Below are 16,135 nucleotides of genomic sequence, written 5' to 3' on the forward strand. Positions count from 1 at the left end.
GAAGCTCTGTTTCTGCTCGGTTTCGAACCGAGGACCTTTCGCGTGTTAGGCGAACGTGATGACCACTACACTACAGAAACTTGATTAGGATCCACCGTTCTTTTAACTCGGCTTGGCAGAAGGCCTTTGTAGTGTTGACGAAGAAAGCAACAGATCCCTACTTAAGCAATTTTGGAAAAAGCCACCAGCTGTTGCCACCCAGTTTCGAACTGGGGACCTTTCGCATGAGGCGAACGTGACAACCACTACACTATGGAATCCCGTGCAGAGATGACTGCCAGCAATCTCCTGGTGATCGCTTGTAGAAGAGCGAACTAAGGAAAAGATAATTAAACACCTCACCTGACTTTGCAAACATTTCATGTTTTCCCACAAAAGAGAAACACTGTCTCTGCTCGGTAAATCCACTTGGCAGAAGGCAATTGTATTGTTTACGAAGAAAGCAGTAGATCCCCACTTAAACAATTTTGGAAAAAGCCAACAGCTGTTTCAAAACAGTTTCAAACTGGGGACCTTTTGTGTGTGAGGTGAACGTGATAACCATTACACTACAGAAACTTGTGCAGAGAAGACAGCCAGCAATCTCGCGGTGATCGCTTGTTGAAAAACCTATAAAGGAAAAGATTACTAAATCTCTCGTCTGACGATGCAAACAATTAATGTTTTACGTCCAAGGCAAAAAGCTGTTTCCGCTCAGTTTGGAACCGAGGACCTTTCGCGTGTAAAGCGAACGTGAGGACCACTACAGAAACCTGACGGGGAGCCTCTCTTCTTTTAACACTACTTGGCAGAAGAGGCCTTTGTAGTGTTGACTAAGAATACAGCAGAGCCTGGCTTAAGCAAATTTGGAAAAAGCCAGTAGCTGTTTCCACCCAGTTTCGAACTGGGGACCTTTCGCGTGTAAGGCGAACGCGATAACCACTACACTATGGAAACTTGCAAAAAGTGCACAGCCAGCAATCTCCTGGTGATCGCTTGCTGTAAAACGAATAAAGGAAAAGATAACTAAATCCCTCCCCTGACTTTGCAAACAGTTCATGTTTACCCACGAAAGAGAAACACTGTTTCTGCTCGGTTTCGAACCGAGGACCTTTCGCGTGTTAGGCGAACGTGATGACCACTACACTACAGAAACTTGATTACGATCCACCGTTCTTTTAACTCGGCTTGGCAGAAGGCCTTTGTAGTGTTGACGAAGAAAGCAACAGATCCCTACTTAAGCAATTTTGGAAAAAGCCACCAGCTGTTACCACCAAGTTTCGAACTGGGGACCTTTCGCATGCGGCAAACGTGACAACCACTACACTATGGAATCCTTCGCAGAAAGGACTGCCAGCAATCTCCTGGTGATCGCTTGTGGAAGAGCGAACTAAGGAAAAGATAATTAAACACCTCACCTGACTTTGCAAACATTTCATGTTTTCCCACAAAAGAGAAACTCTGTTTCTGCTCGGTAAATCCACTTGGCAGAAGGCATTTGTAGTGTTTACGAAGAAAGCAGTAGATCCCTACTTAAACAATTTTGGAAAAAGCCAACAGCTGTTTCAAAACACTTTCAAACTGGGGACCTTTTGTGTGTGAGGTGAACGTGATAACCATTACACTAGAGAAACTTGTGCAGAGAAGACAGCCAGCAATCTCGTGGTGATCGCTTGTTGAAAAACCTATAAAGGAAAAGATTACTAAATCTCTCGTCTGACGATGCAAACAATTAATGTTTTACGTCCAAGGAAAAAAGCTGTTTCCGCTCAGTTTGGAACCGAGGACCTTTCGCGTGTAAAGCGAATGTGATGACCACTACAGAAACCTGACGGGGAGCCTCTCTTCTTTTAACACTACTTGGCAGAAGAGGCCTTTGTAGTGTTGACTAAGAATGCAGCAGAGCCTGGTTTAAGTAATTTTGGAAAAAAGCCAGTAGCTGTTTCCACCCAGTTTCGAACTGGGGACCTTTCGCGTGTGAGGCGAACGTGATAACCACTACACTATGGAAACTTGCAAAAAGTACACAGCCAGCAATCTCCTGGTGATCGCTTGCTGTAAAACGAATAAAGGAAAAGATAACTAAATCCCTCCCCTGACTTTGCAAACAGTTCATGTTTACCCACAAAAGAGAAGCTCTGTTTCTGCTCGGTTTCGAACCGAGGACCTTTCGCGTGTTAGGCGAACGTGATGACCACTACACTACAGAAACTTGATTAGGATCCACCGTTCTTTTAACTCGGCTTGGCAGAAGGCCTTTGTAGTGTTGACAAAGAAAGCAACAGATCCCTACTTAAGCAATTTTGGAAAAAGCCACCAGCTGTTGCCACCCAGTTTCGAACTGGGGACCTTTCGCATGAGGCGAACGTGACAACCACTACACTATGGAATCCCGTGCAGAGATGACTGCCAGCAATCTCCTGGTGATCGCTTGTAGAAGAGCGAACTAAGGAAAAGATAATTAAACACCTCACCTGACTTTGCAAACATTTCATGTTTTCCCACAAAAGAGAAACACTGTCTCTGCTCGGTAAATCCACTTGGCAGAAGGCAATTGTATTGTTTACGAAGAAAGCAGTAGATCCCCACTTAAACAATTTTGGAAAAAGCCAACAGCTGTTTCAAAACAGTTTCAAACTGGGGACCTTTTGTGTGTGAGGTGAACGTGATAACCATTACACTACAGAAACTTGTGCAGAGAAGACAGCCAGCAATCTCGTGGTGATCGCTTGCTGAAAAACCTATAAAGGAAAAGATTACTAAATCTCTCGTCTGACGATGCAAACAATTAATGTTTTACGTCCAAGGCAAAAAGCTGTTTCCGCTCAGTTTGGAACCGAGGACCTTTCGCGTGTAAAGCGAATGTGATGACCACTACAGAAACCTGACGGGGAGCCTCTCTTCTTTTAACACTACTTGGCAGAAGAGGCCTTTGTAGTGTTGACTAAGAATGCAGCAGAGCCTGGTTTAAGTAATTTTGGAAAAAGCCAGTAGCTGTTTCCACCCAGTTTCGAACTGGGGACCTTTCGCGTGTGAGGCGAACGTGATAACCACTACACTATGGAAACTTGCAAAAAGTACACAGCCGGCAATCTCCTGGTGATCGCTTGCTGTAAAACGAATAAAGGAAAAGATAACTAAATCCCTCCCCTGACTTTGCAAACAGTTCATGTTTACCCACAAAAGAGAAACACTGTTTCTGCTCGGTTTCGAACCGAGGACCTTTCGCGTGTTAGGCGAACGTGATGACCACTACACTACAGAAACTTGATTAGGATCCACCGTTCTTTTAACTCGGCTTGGCAGAAGGCCTTTGTAGTGTTGACGAAGAAAGCAACAGATCCCTACTTAAGCAATTTTGGAAAAAGCCACCAGCTGTTGCCACCCAGTTTCGAACTGGGGACCTTTCGCATGAGGCGAACGTGACAACCAGTACACTATGGAATCCCGTGCAGAGATGACTGCCAGCAATCTCCTGGTGATCGCTTGTAGAAGAGCGAACTAAGGAAAAGATAATTAAACACCTCACCTGACTTTGCAAACATTTCATGTTTTCCCACAAAAGAGAAACACTGTCTCTGCTCGGTAAATCCACTTGGCAGAAGGCAATTGTATTGTTTACGAAGAAAGCAGTAGATCCCCACTTAAACAATTTTGGAAAAAGCCAACAGCTGTTTCAGCACAGTTTTAAACTGGGGACCTTTCGTACGTGAGGTGAATGTGATAACCATTACACTACAGAAACTTGTGCAGAGAAGACAGCCAGCAATCTCGTGGTGATCGCTTGTTGAAAAACCTATAAAGGAAAAGATTACTAAATCACTCGTCTGACGATGCAAACAATTAATGTTTTACGTCCAAGGCAAAAAGCTGTTTCCGCTCAGTTTGAAACAGAGGACCTTTCGCGTGTAAAGCGAACGTGAGGACCACTACAGAAACCTGACGGGGAGCCTCTCTTCTTTTAACACTACTTGGCAGAAGAGGCCTTTGTAGTGTTGACTAAGAATACAGCAGAGCCTGGCTTAAGCAAATTTGGAAAAAGCCAGTAGCTGTTTCCACCCAGTTTCGAACTGGGGACCTTTCGCGTGTAAGGCGAACGCGATAACCACTACACTATGGAAACTTGCAAAAAGTGCACAGCCAGCAATCTCCTGGTGATCGCTTGCTGTAAAACGAATAAAGGAAAAGATAACTAAATCCCTCCCCTGACTTTGCAAACAGTTCATGTTTACCCACGAAAGAGAAACACTGTTTCTGCTCGGTTTCGAACCGAGGACCTTTCGCGTGTTAGGCGAACGTGATGACCACTACACTACAGAAACTTGATTACGATCCACCGTTCTTTTAACTCGGCTTGGCAGAAGGCCTTTGTAGTGTTGACGAAGAAAGCAACAGATCCCTACTTAAGCAATTTTGGAAAAAGCCACCAGCTGTTACCACCAAGTTTCGAACTGGGGACCTTTCGCATGCGGCAAACGTGACAACCACTACACTATGGAACCCTTCGCAGAAAGGACTGCCAGCAATCTCCTGGTGATCGCTTGTGGAAGAGCGAACTAAGGAAAAGATAATTAAACACCTCACCTGACTTTGCAAACATTTCATGTTTTCCCACAAAAGAGAAACTCTGTTTCTGCTCGGTAAATCCACTTGGCAGAAGGCATTTGTAGTGTTTACGAAGAAAGCAGTAGATCCCTACTTAAACAATTTTGGAAAAAGCCAACAGCTGTTTCAAAACACTTTCAAACTGGGGACCTTTTGTGTGTGAGGTGAACGTGATAACCATTACACTACAGAAACTTGTGCAGAGAAGACAGCCAGCAATCTCGTGGTGATCGCTTGTTGAAAAACCTATAAAGGAAAAGATTACTAAATCTCTCGTCTGACGATGCAAACAATTAATGTTTTACGTCCAAGGAAAAAAGCTGTTTCCGCTCAGTTTGGAACCGAGGACCTTTCGCGTGTAAAGCGAATGTGATGACCACTACAGAAACCTGACGGGGAGCCTCTCTTCTTTTAACACTACTTGGCAGAAGAGGCCTTTGTAGTGTTGACTAAGAATGCAGCAGAGCCTGGTTTAAGTAATTTTGGAAAAAGCCAGTAGCTGTTTCCACCCAGTTTCGAACTGGGGACCTTTCGCGTGTGAGGCGAACGTGATAACCACTACACTATGGAAACTTGCAAAAAGTACACAGCCAGCAATCTCCTGGTGATCGCTTGCTGTAAAACGAATAAAGGAAAAGATAACTAAATCCCTCCCCTGACTTTGCAAACAGTTCATGTTTACCCACAAAAGAGAAGCTCTGTTTCTGCTCGGTTTCGAACCGAGGACCTTTCGCGTGTTAGGCGAACGTGATGACCACTACACTACAGAAACTTGATTAGGATCCACCGTTCTTTTAACTCGGCTTGGCAGAAGGCCTTTGTAGTGTTGACGAAGAAAGCAACAGATCCCTACTTAAGCAATTTTGGAAAAAGCCACCAGCTGTTGCCACCCAGTTTCGAACTGGGGACCTTTCGCATGAGGCGAACGTGACAACCACTACACTATGGAATCCCGTGCAGAGATGACTGCCAGCAATCTCCTGGTGATCGCTTGTAGAAGAGCGAACTAAGGAAAAGATAATTAAACACCTCACCTGACTTTGCAAACATTTCATGTTTTCCCACAAAAGAGAAACACTGTCTCTGCTCGGTAAATCCACTTGGCAGAAGGCAATTGTATTGTTTACGAAGAAAGCAGTAGATCCCCACTTAAACAATTTTGGAAAAAGCCAACAGCTGTTTCAAAACAGTTTCAAACTGGGGACCTTTTGTGTGTGAGGTGAACGTGATAACCATTACACTACAGAAACTTGTGCAGAGAAGACAGCCAGCAATCTCGCGGTGATCGCTTGTTGAAAAACCTATAAAGGAAAAGATTACTAAATCTCTCGTCTGACGATGCAAACAATTAATGTTTTACGTCCAAGGCAAAAAGCTGTTTCCGCTCAGTTTGGAACCGAGGACCTTTCGCGTGTAAAGCGAACGTGAGGACCACTACAGAAACCTGACGGGGAGCCTCTCTTCTTTTAACACTACTTGGCAGAAGAGGCCTTTGTAGTGTTGACTAAGAATACAGCAGAGCCTGGCTTAAGCAAATTTGGAAAAAGCCAGTAGCTGTTTCCACCCAGTTTCGAACTGGGGACCTTTCGCGTGTAAGGCGAACGCGATAACCACTACACTATGGAAACTTGCAAAAAGTGCACAGCCAGCAATCTCCTGGTGATCGCTTGCTGTAAAACGAATAAAGGAAAAGATAACTAAATCCCTCCCCTGACTTTGCAAACAGTTCATGTTTACCCACGAAAGAGAAACACTGTTTCTGCTCGGTTTCGAACCGAGGACCTTTCGCGTGTTAGGCGAACGTGATGACCACTACACTACAGAAACTTGATTACGATCCACCGTTCTTTTAACTCGGCTTGGCAGAAGGCCTTTGTAGTGTTGACGAAGAAAGCAACAGATCCCTACTTAAGCAATTTTGGAAAAAGCCACCAGCTGTTACCACCAAGTTTCGAACTGGGGACCTTTCGCATGCGGCAAACGTGACAACCACTACACTATGGAATCCTTCGCAGAAAGGACTGCCAGCAATCTCCTGGTGATCGCTTGTGGAAGAGCGAACTAAGGAAAAGATAATTAAACACCTCACCTGACTTTGCAAACATTTCATGTTTTCCCACAAAAGAGAAACTCTGTTTCTGCTCGGTAAATCCACTTGGCAGAAGGCATTTGTAGTGTTTACGAAGAAAGCAGTAGATCCCTACTTAAACAATTTTGGAAAAAGCCAACAGCTGTTTCAAAACACTTTCAAACTGGGGACCTTTTGTGTGTGAGGTGAACGTGATAACCATTACACTACAGAAACTTGTGCAGAGAAGACAGCCAGCAATCTCGTGGTGATCGCTTGTTGAAAAACCTATAAAGGAAAAGATTACTAAATCTCTCGTCTGACGATGCAAACAATTAATGTTTTACGTCCAAGGAAAAAAGCTGTTTCCGCTCAGTTTGGAACCGAGGACCTTTCGCGTGTAAAGCGAATGTGATGACCACTACAGAAACCTGACGGGGAGCCTCTCTTCTTTTAACACTACTTGGCAGAAGAGGCCTTTGTAGTGTTGACTAAGAATGCAGCAGAGCCTGGTTTAAGTAATTTTGGAAAAAGCCAGTAGCTGTTTCCACCCAGTTTCGAACTGGGGACCTTTCGCGTGTGAGGCGAACGTGATAACCACTACACTATGGAAACTTGCAAAAAGTACACAGCCAGCAATCTCCTGGTGATCGCTTGCTGTAAAACGAATAAAGGAAAAGATAACTAAATCCCTCCCCTGACTTTGCAAACAGTTCATGTTTACCCACAAAAGAGAAGCTCTGTTTCTGCTCGGTTTCGAACCGAGGACCTTTCGCGTGTTAGGCGAACGTGATGACCACTACACTACAGAAACTTGATTAGGATCCACCGTTCTTTTAACTCGGCTTGGCAGAAGGCCTTTGTAGTGTTGACGAAGAAAGCAACAGATCCCTACTTAAGCAATTTTGGAAAAAGCCACCAGCTGTTGCCACCCAGTTTCGAACTGGTGACCTTTCGCATGAGGCGAACGTGACAACCACTACACTATGGAATCCCGTGCAGAGATGACTGCCAGCAATCTCCTGGTGATCGCTTGTAGAAGAGCGAACTAAGGAAAAGATAATTAAACACCTCACCTGACTTTGCAAACATTTCATGTTTTCCCACAAAAGAGAAACACTGTCTCTGCTCGGTAAATCCACTTGGCAGAAGGCAATTGTATTGTTTACGAAGAAAGCAGTAGATCCCCACTTAAACAATTTTGGAAAAAGCCAACAGCTGTTTCAAAACAGTTTCAAACTGGGGACCTTTTGTGTGTGAGGTGAACGTGATAACCATTACACTACAGAAACTTGTGCAGAGAAGACAGCCAGCAATCTCGCGGTGATCGCTTGTTGAAAAACCTATAAAGGAAAAGATTACTAAATCTCTCGTCTGACGATGCAAACAATTAATGTTTTACGTCCAAGGCAAAAAGCTGTTTCCGCTCAGTTTGGAACCGAGGACCTTTCGCGTGTAAAGCGAATGTGATGACCACTACAGAAACCTGACGGGGAGCCTCTCTTCTTTTAACACTACTTGGCAGAAGAGGCCTTTGTAGTGTTGACTAAGAATGCAGCAGAGCCTGGTTTAAGTAATTTTGGAAAAAGCCAGTAGCTGTTTCCACCCAGTTTCGAACTGGGGACCTTTCGCGTGTAAGGCGAACGTGATAACCACTACACTATGGAAACTTGCAAAAAGTACACAGCCAGCAATCTCCTGGTGATCGCTTGCTGTAAAACGAATAAAGGAAAAGATAACTAAATCCCTCCCCTGACTTTGCAAACAGTTCATGTTTACCCACAAAAGAGAAGCTCTGTTTCTGCTCGGTTTCGAACCGAGGACCTTTCGCGTGTTAGGCGAACGTGATGACCACTACACTACAGAAACTTGATTAGGATCCACCGTTCTTTTAACTCGGCTTGGCAGAAGGCCTTTGTAGTGTTGACGAAGAAAGCAACAGATCCCTACTTAAGCAATTTTGGAAAAAGCCACCAGCTGTTGCCACCCAGTTTCGAACTGGGGACCTTTCGCATGAGGCGAACGTGACAACCACTACACTATGGAATCCCGTGCAGAGATGACTGCCAGCAATCTCCTGGTGATCGCTTGTAGAAGAGCGAACTAAGGAAAAGATAATTAAACACCTCACCTGACTTTGCAAACATTTCATGTTTTCCCACAAAAGAGAAACACTGTCTCTGCTCGGTAAATCCACTTGGCAGAAGGCAATTGTATTGTTTACGAAGAAAGCAGTAGATCCCCACTTAAACAATTTTGGAAAAAGCCAACAGCTGTTTCAAAACAGTTTCAAACTGGGGACCTTTTGTGTGTGAGGTGAACGTGATAACCATTACACTACAGAAACTTGTGCAGAGAAGACAGCCAGCAATCTCGTGGTGATCGCTTGCTGAAAAACCTATAAAGGAAAAGATTACTAAATCTCTCGTCTGACGATGCAAACAATTAATGTTTTACGTCCAAGGCAAAAAGCTGTTTCCGCTCAGTTTGGAACCGAGGACCTTTCGCGTGTAAAGCGAATGTGATGACCACTACAGAAACCTGACGGGGAGCCTCTCTTCTTTTAACACTACTTGGCAGAAGAGGCCTTTGTAGTGTTGACTAAGAATGCAGCAGAGCCTGGTTTAAGTAATTTTGGAAAAAGCCAGTAGCTGTTTCCACCCAGTTTCGAACTGGGGACCTTTCGCGTGTAAGGCGAACGTGATAACCACTACACTATGGAAACTTGCAAAAAGTACACGGCCAGCAATCTCCTGGTGATCGCTTGCTGTAAAACGAATAAAGGAAAAGATAACTAAATCCCTCCCCTGACTTTGCAAACAGTTCATGTTTACCCACAAAAGAGAAGCTCTGTTTCTGCTCGGTTTCGAACCGAGGACCTTTCGCGTGTTAGGCGAACGTGATGACCACTACACTACAGAAACTTGATTAGGATCCACCGTTCTTTTAACTCGGCTTGGCAGAAGGCCTTTGTAGTGTTGACGAAGAAAGCAACAGATCCCTACTTAAGCAATTTTGGAAAAAGCCACCAGCTGTTGCCACCCAGTTTCGAACTGGGGACCTTTCGCATGAGGCGAACGTGACAACCACTACACTATGGAATCCCGTGCAGAGATGACTGCCAGCAATCTCCTGGTGATCGCTTGTAGAAGAGCGAACTAAGGAAAAGATAATTAAACACCTCACCTGACTTTGCAAACATTTCATGTTTTCCCACAAAAGAGAAACACTGTCTCTGCTCGGTAAATCCACTTGGCAGAAGGCAATTGTATTGTTTACGAAGAAAGCAGTAGATCCCCACTTAAACAATTTTGGAAAAAGCCAACAGCTGTTTCAAAACAGTTTCAAACTGGGGACCTTTTGTGTGTGAGGTGAACGTGATAACCATTACACTACAGAAACTTGTGCAGAGAAGACAGCCAGCAATCTCGTGGTGATCGCTTGCTGAAAAACCTATAAAGGAAAAGATTACTAAATCTCTCGTCTGACGATGCAAACAATTAATGTTTTACGTCCAAGGCAAAAAGCTGTTTCCGCTCAGTTTGGAACCGAGGACCTTTCGCGTGTAAAGCGAATGTGATGACCACTACAGAAACCTGACGGGGAGCCTCTCTTCTTTTAACACTACTTGGCAGAAGAGGCCTTTGTAGTGTTGACTAAGAATGCAGCAGAGCCTGGTTTAAGTAATTTTGGAAAAAGCCAGTAGCTGTTTCCACCCAGTTTCGAACTGGGGACCTTTCGCGTGTGAGGCGAACGTGATAACCACTACACTATGGAAACTTGCAAAAAGTACACAGCCGGCAATCTCCTGGTGATCGCTTGCTGTAAAACGAATAAAGGAAAAGATAACTAAATCCCTCCCCTGACTTTGCAAACAGTTCATGTTTACCCACAAAAGAGAAACACTGTTTCTGCTCGGTTTCGAACCGAGGACCTTTCGCGTGTTAGGCGAACGTGATGACCACTACACTACAGAAACTTGATTAGGATCCACCGTTCTTTTAACTCGGCTTGGCAGAAGGCCTTTGTAGTGTTGACGAAGAAAGCAACAGATCCCTACTTAAGCAATTTTGGAAAAAGCCACCAGCTGTTGCCACCCAGTTTCGAACTGGGGACCTTTCGCATGAGGCGAACGTGACAACCAGTACACTATGGAATCCCGTGCAGAGATGACTGCCAGCAATCTGCTGGTGATCGCTTGTAGAAGAGCGAACTAAGGAAAAGATAATTAAACACCTCACCTGACTTTGCAAACATTTCATGTTTTCCCACAAAAGAGAAACACTGTCTCTGCTCGGTAAATCCACTTGGCAGAAGGCAATTGTATTGTTTACGAAGAAAGCAGTAGATCCCCACTTAAACAATTTTGGAAAAAGCCAACAGCTGTTTCAGCACAGTTTTAAACTGGGGACCTTTCGTATGTGAGGTGAATGTGATAACCATTACACTACAGAAACTTGTGCAGAGAAGACAGCCAGCAATCTCGTGGTGATCGCTTGTTGAAAAACCTATAAAGGAAAAGATTACTAAATCACTCGTCTGACGATGCAAACAATTAATGTTTTACGTCCAAGGCAAAAAGCTGTTTCCGCTCAGTTTGAAACAGAGGACCTTTCGCGTGTAAAGCGAACGTGAGGACCACTACAGAAACCTGACGGGGAGCCTCTCTTCTTTTAACACTACTTGGCAGAAGAGGCCTTTGTAGTGTTGACTAAGAATACAGCAGAGCCTGGCTTAAGCAAATTTGGAAAAAGCCAGTAGCTGTTTCCACCCAGTTTCGAACTGGGGACCTTTCGCGTGTAAGGCGAACGCGATAACCACTACACTATGGAAACTTGCAAAAAGTGCACAGCCAGCAATCTCCTGGTGATCGCTTGCTGTAAAACGAATAAAGGAAAAGATAACTAAATCCCTCCCCTGACTTTGCAAACAGTTCATGTTTACCCACGAAAGAGAAACACTGTTTCTGCTCGGTTTCGAACCGAGGACCTTTCGCGTGTTAGGCGAACGTGATGACCACTACACTACAGAAACTTGATTACGATCCACCGTTCTTTTAACTCGGCTTGGCAGAAGGCCTTTGTAGTGTTGACGAAGAAAGCAACAGATCCCTACTTAAGCAATTTTGGAAAAAGCCACCAGCTGTTACCACCAAGTTTCGAACTGGGGACCTTTCGCATGCGGCAAACGTGACAACCACTACACTATGGAATCCTTCGCAGAAAGGACTGCCAGCAATCTCCTGGTGATCGCTTGTGGAAGAGCGAACTAAGGAAAAGATAATTAAACACCTCACCTGACTTTGCAAACATTTCATGTTTTCCCACAAAAGAGAAACACTGTCTCTGCTCGGTAAATCCACTTGGCAGAAGGCAATTGTATTGTTTACGAAGAAAGCAGTAGATCCCCACTTAAACAATTTTGGAAAAAGCCAACAGCTGTTTCAAAACAGTTTCAAACTGGGGACCTTTTGTGTGTGAGGTGAACGTGATAACCATTACACTACAGAAACTTGTGCAGAGAAGACAGCCAGCAATCTCGTGGTGATCGCTTGCTGAAAAACCTATAAAGGAAAAGATTACTAAATCTCTCGTCTGACGATGCAAACAATTAATGTTTTACGTCCAAGGCAAAAAGCTGTTTCCGCTCAGTTTGGAACCGAGGACCTTTCGCGTGTAAAGCGAATGTGATGACCACTACAGAAACCTGACGGGGAGCCTCTCTTCTTTTAACACTACTTGGCAGAAGAGGCCTTTGTAGTGTTGACTAAGAATGCAGCAGAGCCTGGTTTAAGTAATTTTGGAAAAAGCCAGTAGCTGTTTCCACCCAGTTTCGAACTGGGGACCTTTCGCGTGTAAGGCGAACGTGATAACCACTACACTATGGAAACTTGCAAAAAGTACACAGCCAGCAATCTCCTGGTGATCGCTTGCTGTAAAACGAATAAAGGAAAAGATAACTAAATCCCTCCCCTGACTTTGCAAACAGTTCATGTTTACCCACAAAAGAGAAGCTCTGTTTCTGCTCGGTTTCGAACCGAGGACCTTTCGCGTGTTAGGCGAACGTGATGACCACTACACTACAGAAACTTGATTAGGATCCACCGTTCTTTTAACTCGGCTTGGCAGAAGGCCTTTGTAGTGTTGACGAAGAAAGCAACAGATCCCTACTTAAGCAATTTTGGAAAAAGCCACAAGTTGCTGCCACCCAGTTTCGAACTGGGGACCTTTCGCATGAGGCGAACGTGACAACCACTACACTATGGAATCCCGTGCAGAGATGACTGCCAGCAATCTCCTGGTGATCGCTTGTAGAAGAGCGAACTAAGGAAAAGATAATTAAACACCTCACCTGACTTTGCAAACATTTCATGTTTTCCCACAAAAGAGAAACACTGTCTCTGCTCGGTAAATCCACTTGGCAGAAGGCAATTGTATTGTTTACGAAGAAAGCAGTAGATCCCCACTTAAACAATTTTGGAAAAAGCCAACAGCTGTTTCAAAACAGTTTCAAACTGGGGACCTTTTGTGTGTGAGGTGAACGTGATAACCATTACACTACAGAAACTTGTGCAGAGAAGACAGCCAGCAATCTCGTGGTGATCGCTTGCTGAAAAACCTATAAAGGAAAAGATTACTAAATCTCTCGTCTGACGATGCAAACAATTAATGTTTTACGTCCAAGGCAAAAAGCTGTTTCCGCTCAGTTTGGAACCGAGGACCTTTCGCGTGTAAAGCGAATGTGATGACCACTACAGAAACCTGACGGGGAGCCTCTCTTCTTTTAACACTACTTGGCAGAAGAGGCCTTTGTAGTGTTGACTAAGAATGCAGCAGAGCCTGGTTTAAGTAATTTTGGAAAAAGCCAGTAGCTGTTTCCACCCAGTTTCGAACTGGGGACCTTTCGCGTGTGAGGCGAACGTGATAACCACTACACTATGGAAACTTGCAAAAAGTACACAGCCGGCAATCTCCTGGTGATCGCTTGCTGTAAAACGAATAAAGGAAAAGATAACTAAATCCCTCCCCTGACTTTGCAAACAGTTCATGTTTACCCACAAAAGAGAAACACTGTTTCTGCTCGGTTTCGAACCGAGGACCTTTCGCGTGTTAGGCGAACGTGATGACCACTACACTACAGAAACTTGATTAGGATCCACCGTTCTTTTAACTCGGCTTGGCAGAAGGCCTTTGTAGTGTTGAGGAAGAAAGCAACAGATCCCTACTTAAGCAATTTTGGAAAAAGCCACCAGCTGTTGCCACCCAGTTTCGAACTGGGGACCTTTCGCATGAGGCGAACGTGACAACCAGTACACTATGGAATCCCGTGCAGAGATGACTGCCAGCAATCTCCTGGTGATCGCTTGTAGAAGAGCGAACTAAGGAAAAGATAATTAAACACCTCACCTGACTTTGCAAACATTTCATGTTTTCCCACAAAAGAGAAACACTGTCTCTGCTCGGTAAATCCACTTGGCAGAAGGCAATTGTATTGTTTACGAAGAAAGCAGTAGATCCCCACTTAAACAATTTTGGAAAAAGCCAACAGCTGTTTCAGCACAGTTTTAAACTGGGGACCTTTCGTATGTGAGGTGAATGTGATAACCATTACACTACAGAAACTTGTGCAGAGAAGACAGCCAGCAATCTCGTGGTGATCGCTTGTTGAAAAACCTATAAAGGAAAAGATTACTAAATCACTCGTCTGACGATGCAAACAATTAATGTTTTACGTCCAAGGCAAAAAGCTGTTTCCGCTCAGTTTGAAACAGAGGACCTTTCGCGTGTAAAGCGAACGTGAGGACCACTACAGAAACCTGACGGGGAGCCTCTCTTCTTTTAACACTACTTGGCAGAAGAGGCCTTTGTAGTGTTGACTAAGAATACAGCAGAGCCTGGCTTAAGCAAATTTGGAAAAAGCCAGTAGCTGTTTCCACCCAGTTTCGAACTGGGGACCTTTCGCGTGTAAGGCGAACGCGATAACCACTACACTATGGAAACTTGCAAAAAGTGCACAGCCAGCAATCTCCTGGTGATCGCTTGCTGTAAAACGAATAAAGGAAAAGATAACTAAATCCCTCCCCTGACTTTGCAAACAGTTCATGTTTACCCACAAAAGAGAAACACTGTTTCTGCTCGGTTTCGAACCGAGGACCTTTCGCGTGTTAGGCGAACGTGATGACCACTACACTACAGAAACTTGATTACGATCCACCGTTCTTTTAACTCGGCTTGGCAGAAGGCCTTTGTAGTGTTGACGAAGAAAGCAACAGATCCCTACTTAAGCAATTTTGGAAAAAGCCACCAGCTGTTGCCACCCAGTTTCGAACTGGGGACCTTTCGCATGAGGCGAACGTGACAACCACTACACTATGGAATCCTTCGCAGAAAGGACTGCCAGCAATCTCCTGGTGATCGCTTGTGGAAGAGCGAACTAAGGAAAAGATAATTAAACACCTCACCTGACTTTGCAAACATTTCATGTTTTCCCACAAAAGAGAAACACTGTCTCTGCTCGGTAAATCCACTTGGCAGAAGGCAATTGTATTGTTTACGAAGAAAGCAGTAGATCCCCACTTAAACAATTTTGGAAAAAGCCAACAGCTGTTTCAAAACAGTTTCAAACTGGGGACCTTTTGTGTGTGAGGTGAACGTGATAACCATTACACTACAGAAACTTGTGCAGAGAAGACAGCCAGCAATCTCGTGGTGATCGCTTGCTGAAAAACCTATAAAGGAAAAGATTACTAAATCTCTCGTCTGACGATGCAAACAATTAATGTTTTACGTCCAAGGCAAAAAGCTGTTTCCGCTCAGTTTGGAACCGAGGACCTTTCGCGTGTAAAGCGAATGTGATGACCACTACAGAAACCTGACGGGGAGCCTCTCTTCTTTTAACACTACTTGGCAGAAGAGGCCTTTGTAGTGTTGACTAAGAATGCAGCAGAGCATGGTTTAAGTAATTTTGGAAAAAGCCAGTAGCTGTTTCCACCCAGTTTCGAACTGGGGACCTTTCGCGTGTGAGGCGAACGTGATAACCACTACACTATGGAAACTTGCAAAAAGTACACAGCCAGCAATCTCCTGGTGATCGCTTGCTGTAAAACGAATAAAGGAAAAGATAACTAAATCCCTCCCCTGACTTTGCAAACAGTTCATGTTTACCCACAAAAGAGAAACACTGTTTCTGCTCGGTTTCGAACCGAGGACCTTTCGCGTGTTAGGCGAACGTGATGACCACTACACTACAGAAACTTGATTAGGATCCACCGTTCTTTTAACTCGGCTTGGCAGAAGGCCTTTGTAGTGTTGACGAAGAAAGCAACAGATCCCTACTTAAGCAATTTTGGAAAAAGCCACCAGCTGTTGCCACCCAGTTTCGAACTGGGGACCTTTCGCATGAGGCGAACGTGACAACCACTACACTATGGAATCCCGTGCAGAGATGACTGCCAGCAATCTCCTGGTGATCGCTTGTAGAAGA

General features: G+C 44.5%; 31 non-coding genes across 31 annotated transcripts; all 31 read right to left on the reverse strand.

The window, feature by feature from the left end:
- Window positions 1–7: 7 nt before the first annotated feature.
- trnav-aac (transfer RNA valine (anticodon AAC)) lies at window positions 8–80 on the reverse strand. Its single transcript has one exon. It is a non-coding gene; the product is annotated as a tRNA-Val (tRNA).
- Window positions 81–863: 783 nt separating this feature from the next.
- trnav-uac (transfer RNA valine (anticodon UAC)) lies at window positions 864–936 on the reverse strand. Its single transcript has one exon. It is a non-coding gene; the product is annotated as a tRNA-Val (tRNA).
- A 126-nt stretch (window positions 937–1,062) lies between these two features.
- Window positions 1,063–1,135, reverse strand: trnav-aac (transfer RNA valine (anticodon AAC)). The gene has a single exon. It is a non-coding gene; the product is annotated as a tRNA-Val (tRNA).
- A 784-nt stretch (window positions 1,136–1,919) lies between these two features.
- Window positions 1,920–1,992, reverse strand: trnav-cac (transfer RNA valine (anticodon CAC)). Its single transcript has one exon. It is a non-coding gene; the product is annotated as a tRNA-Val (tRNA).
- A 126-nt stretch (window positions 1,993–2,118) lies between these two features.
- On the reverse strand, window positions 2,119–2,191 carry trnav-aac (transfer RNA valine (anticodon AAC)). Its single transcript has one exon. It is a non-coding gene; the product is annotated as a tRNA-Val (tRNA).
- Window positions 2,192–2,974: 783 nt separating this feature from the next.
- trnav-cac (transfer RNA valine (anticodon CAC)) lies at window positions 2,975–3,047 on the reverse strand. The gene has a single exon. It is a non-coding gene; the product is annotated as a tRNA-Val (tRNA).
- A 126-nt stretch (window positions 3,048–3,173) lies between these two features.
- On the reverse strand, window positions 3,174–3,246 carry trnav-aac (transfer RNA valine (anticodon AAC)). Its single transcript has one exon. It is a non-coding gene; the product is annotated as a tRNA-Val (tRNA).
- Window positions 3,247–4,029: 783 nt separating this feature from the next.
- trnav-uac (transfer RNA valine (anticodon UAC)) lies at window positions 4,030–4,102 on the reverse strand. The gene has a single exon. It is a non-coding gene; the product is annotated as a tRNA-Val (tRNA).
- Window positions 4,103–4,228: 126 nt separating this feature from the next.
- On the reverse strand, window positions 4,229–4,301 carry trnav-aac (transfer RNA valine (anticodon AAC)). Its single transcript has one exon. It is a non-coding gene; the product is annotated as a tRNA-Val (tRNA).
- Window positions 4,302–5,084: 783 nt separating this feature from the next.
- trnav-cac (transfer RNA valine (anticodon CAC)) lies at window positions 5,085–5,157 on the reverse strand. Its single transcript has one exon. It is a non-coding gene; the product is annotated as a tRNA-Val (tRNA).
- A 126-nt stretch (window positions 5,158–5,283) lies between these two features.
- Window positions 5,284–5,356, reverse strand: trnav-aac (transfer RNA valine (anticodon AAC)). The gene has a single exon. It is a non-coding gene; the product is annotated as a tRNA-Val (tRNA).
- Window positions 5,357–6,139: 783 nt separating this feature from the next.
- On the reverse strand, window positions 6,140–6,212 carry trnav-uac (transfer RNA valine (anticodon UAC)). Its single transcript has one exon. It is a non-coding gene; the product is annotated as a tRNA-Val (tRNA).
- A 126-nt stretch (window positions 6,213–6,338) lies between these two features.
- Window positions 6,339–6,411, reverse strand: trnav-aac (transfer RNA valine (anticodon AAC)). The gene has a single exon. It is a non-coding gene; the product is annotated as a tRNA-Val (tRNA).
- Window positions 6,412–7,194: 783 nt separating this feature from the next.
- trnav-cac (transfer RNA valine (anticodon CAC)) lies at window positions 7,195–7,267 on the reverse strand. Its single transcript has one exon. It is a non-coding gene; the product is annotated as a tRNA-Val (tRNA).
- A 126-nt stretch (window positions 7,268–7,393) lies between these two features.
- trnav-aac (transfer RNA valine (anticodon AAC)) lies at window positions 7,394–7,466 on the reverse strand. The gene has a single exon. It is a non-coding gene; the product is annotated as a tRNA-Val (tRNA).
- Window positions 7,467–8,249: 783 nt separating this feature from the next.
- trnav-uac (transfer RNA valine (anticodon UAC)) lies at window positions 8,250–8,322 on the reverse strand. Its single transcript has one exon. It is a non-coding gene; the product is annotated as a tRNA-Val (tRNA).
- Window positions 8,323–8,448: 126 nt separating this feature from the next.
- On the reverse strand, window positions 8,449–8,521 carry trnav-aac (transfer RNA valine (anticodon AAC)). The gene has a single exon. It is a non-coding gene; the product is annotated as a tRNA-Val (tRNA).
- Window positions 8,522–9,304: 783 nt separating this feature from the next.
- trnav-uac (transfer RNA valine (anticodon UAC)) lies at window positions 9,305–9,377 on the reverse strand. Its single transcript has one exon. It is a non-coding gene; the product is annotated as a tRNA-Val (tRNA).
- A 126-nt stretch (window positions 9,378–9,503) lies between these two features.
- trnav-aac (transfer RNA valine (anticodon AAC)) lies at window positions 9,504–9,576 on the reverse strand. Its single transcript has one exon. It is a non-coding gene; the product is annotated as a tRNA-Val (tRNA).
- A 783-nt stretch (window positions 9,577–10,359) lies between these two features.
- Window positions 10,360–10,432, reverse strand: trnav-cac (transfer RNA valine (anticodon CAC)). The gene has a single exon. It is a non-coding gene; the product is annotated as a tRNA-Val (tRNA).
- A 126-nt stretch (window positions 10,433–10,558) lies between these two features.
- Window positions 10,559–10,631, reverse strand: trnav-aac (transfer RNA valine (anticodon AAC)). The gene has a single exon. It is a non-coding gene; the product is annotated as a tRNA-Val (tRNA).
- Window positions 10,632–11,414: 783 nt separating this feature from the next.
- On the reverse strand, window positions 11,415–11,487 carry trnav-uac (transfer RNA valine (anticodon UAC)). The gene has a single exon. It is a non-coding gene; the product is annotated as a tRNA-Val (tRNA).
- A 126-nt stretch (window positions 11,488–11,613) lies between these two features.
- trnav-aac (transfer RNA valine (anticodon AAC)) lies at window positions 11,614–11,686 on the reverse strand. Its single transcript has one exon. It is a non-coding gene; the product is annotated as a tRNA-Val (tRNA).
- Window positions 11,687–12,469: 783 nt separating this feature from the next.
- trnav-uac (transfer RNA valine (anticodon UAC)) lies at window positions 12,470–12,542 on the reverse strand. Its single transcript has one exon. It is a non-coding gene; the product is annotated as a tRNA-Val (tRNA).
- Window positions 12,543–12,668: 126 nt separating this feature from the next.
- trnav-aac (transfer RNA valine (anticodon AAC)) lies at window positions 12,669–12,741 on the reverse strand. Its single transcript has one exon. It is a non-coding gene; the product is annotated as a tRNA-Val (tRNA).
- A 783-nt stretch (window positions 12,742–13,524) lies between these two features.
- On the reverse strand, window positions 13,525–13,597 carry trnav-cac (transfer RNA valine (anticodon CAC)). The gene has a single exon. It is a non-coding gene; the product is annotated as a tRNA-Val (tRNA).
- Window positions 13,598–13,723: 126 nt separating this feature from the next.
- trnav-aac (transfer RNA valine (anticodon AAC)) lies at window positions 13,724–13,796 on the reverse strand. The gene has a single exon. It is a non-coding gene; the product is annotated as a tRNA-Val (tRNA).
- Window positions 13,797–14,579: 783 nt separating this feature from the next.
- On the reverse strand, window positions 14,580–14,652 carry trnav-uac (transfer RNA valine (anticodon UAC)). Its single transcript has one exon. It is a non-coding gene; the product is annotated as a tRNA-Val (tRNA).
- Window positions 14,653–14,778: 126 nt separating this feature from the next.
- Window positions 14,779–14,851, reverse strand: trnav-aac (transfer RNA valine (anticodon AAC)). The gene has a single exon. It is a non-coding gene; the product is annotated as a tRNA-Val (tRNA).
- Window positions 14,852–15,634: 783 nt separating this feature from the next.
- Window positions 15,635–15,707, reverse strand: trnav-cac (transfer RNA valine (anticodon CAC)). The gene has a single exon. It is a non-coding gene; the product is annotated as a tRNA-Val (tRNA).
- Window positions 15,708–15,833: 126 nt separating this feature from the next.
- trnav-aac (transfer RNA valine (anticodon AAC)) lies at window positions 15,834–15,906 on the reverse strand. The gene has a single exon. It is a non-coding gene; the product is annotated as a tRNA-Val (tRNA).
- Between the last annotated feature and the right edge of the window lie 229 nt (window positions 15,907–16,135).

The sequence above is a fragment of the Garra rufa genome, chromosome 1 (assembly GCF_049309525.1).
Source record: "Garra rufa chromosome 1, GarRuf1.0, whole genome shotgun sequence".
NCBI classification, from domain to species: domain Eukaryota; kingdom Metazoa; phylum Chordata; class Actinopteri; order Cypriniformes; family Cyprinidae; genus Garra; species Garra rufa.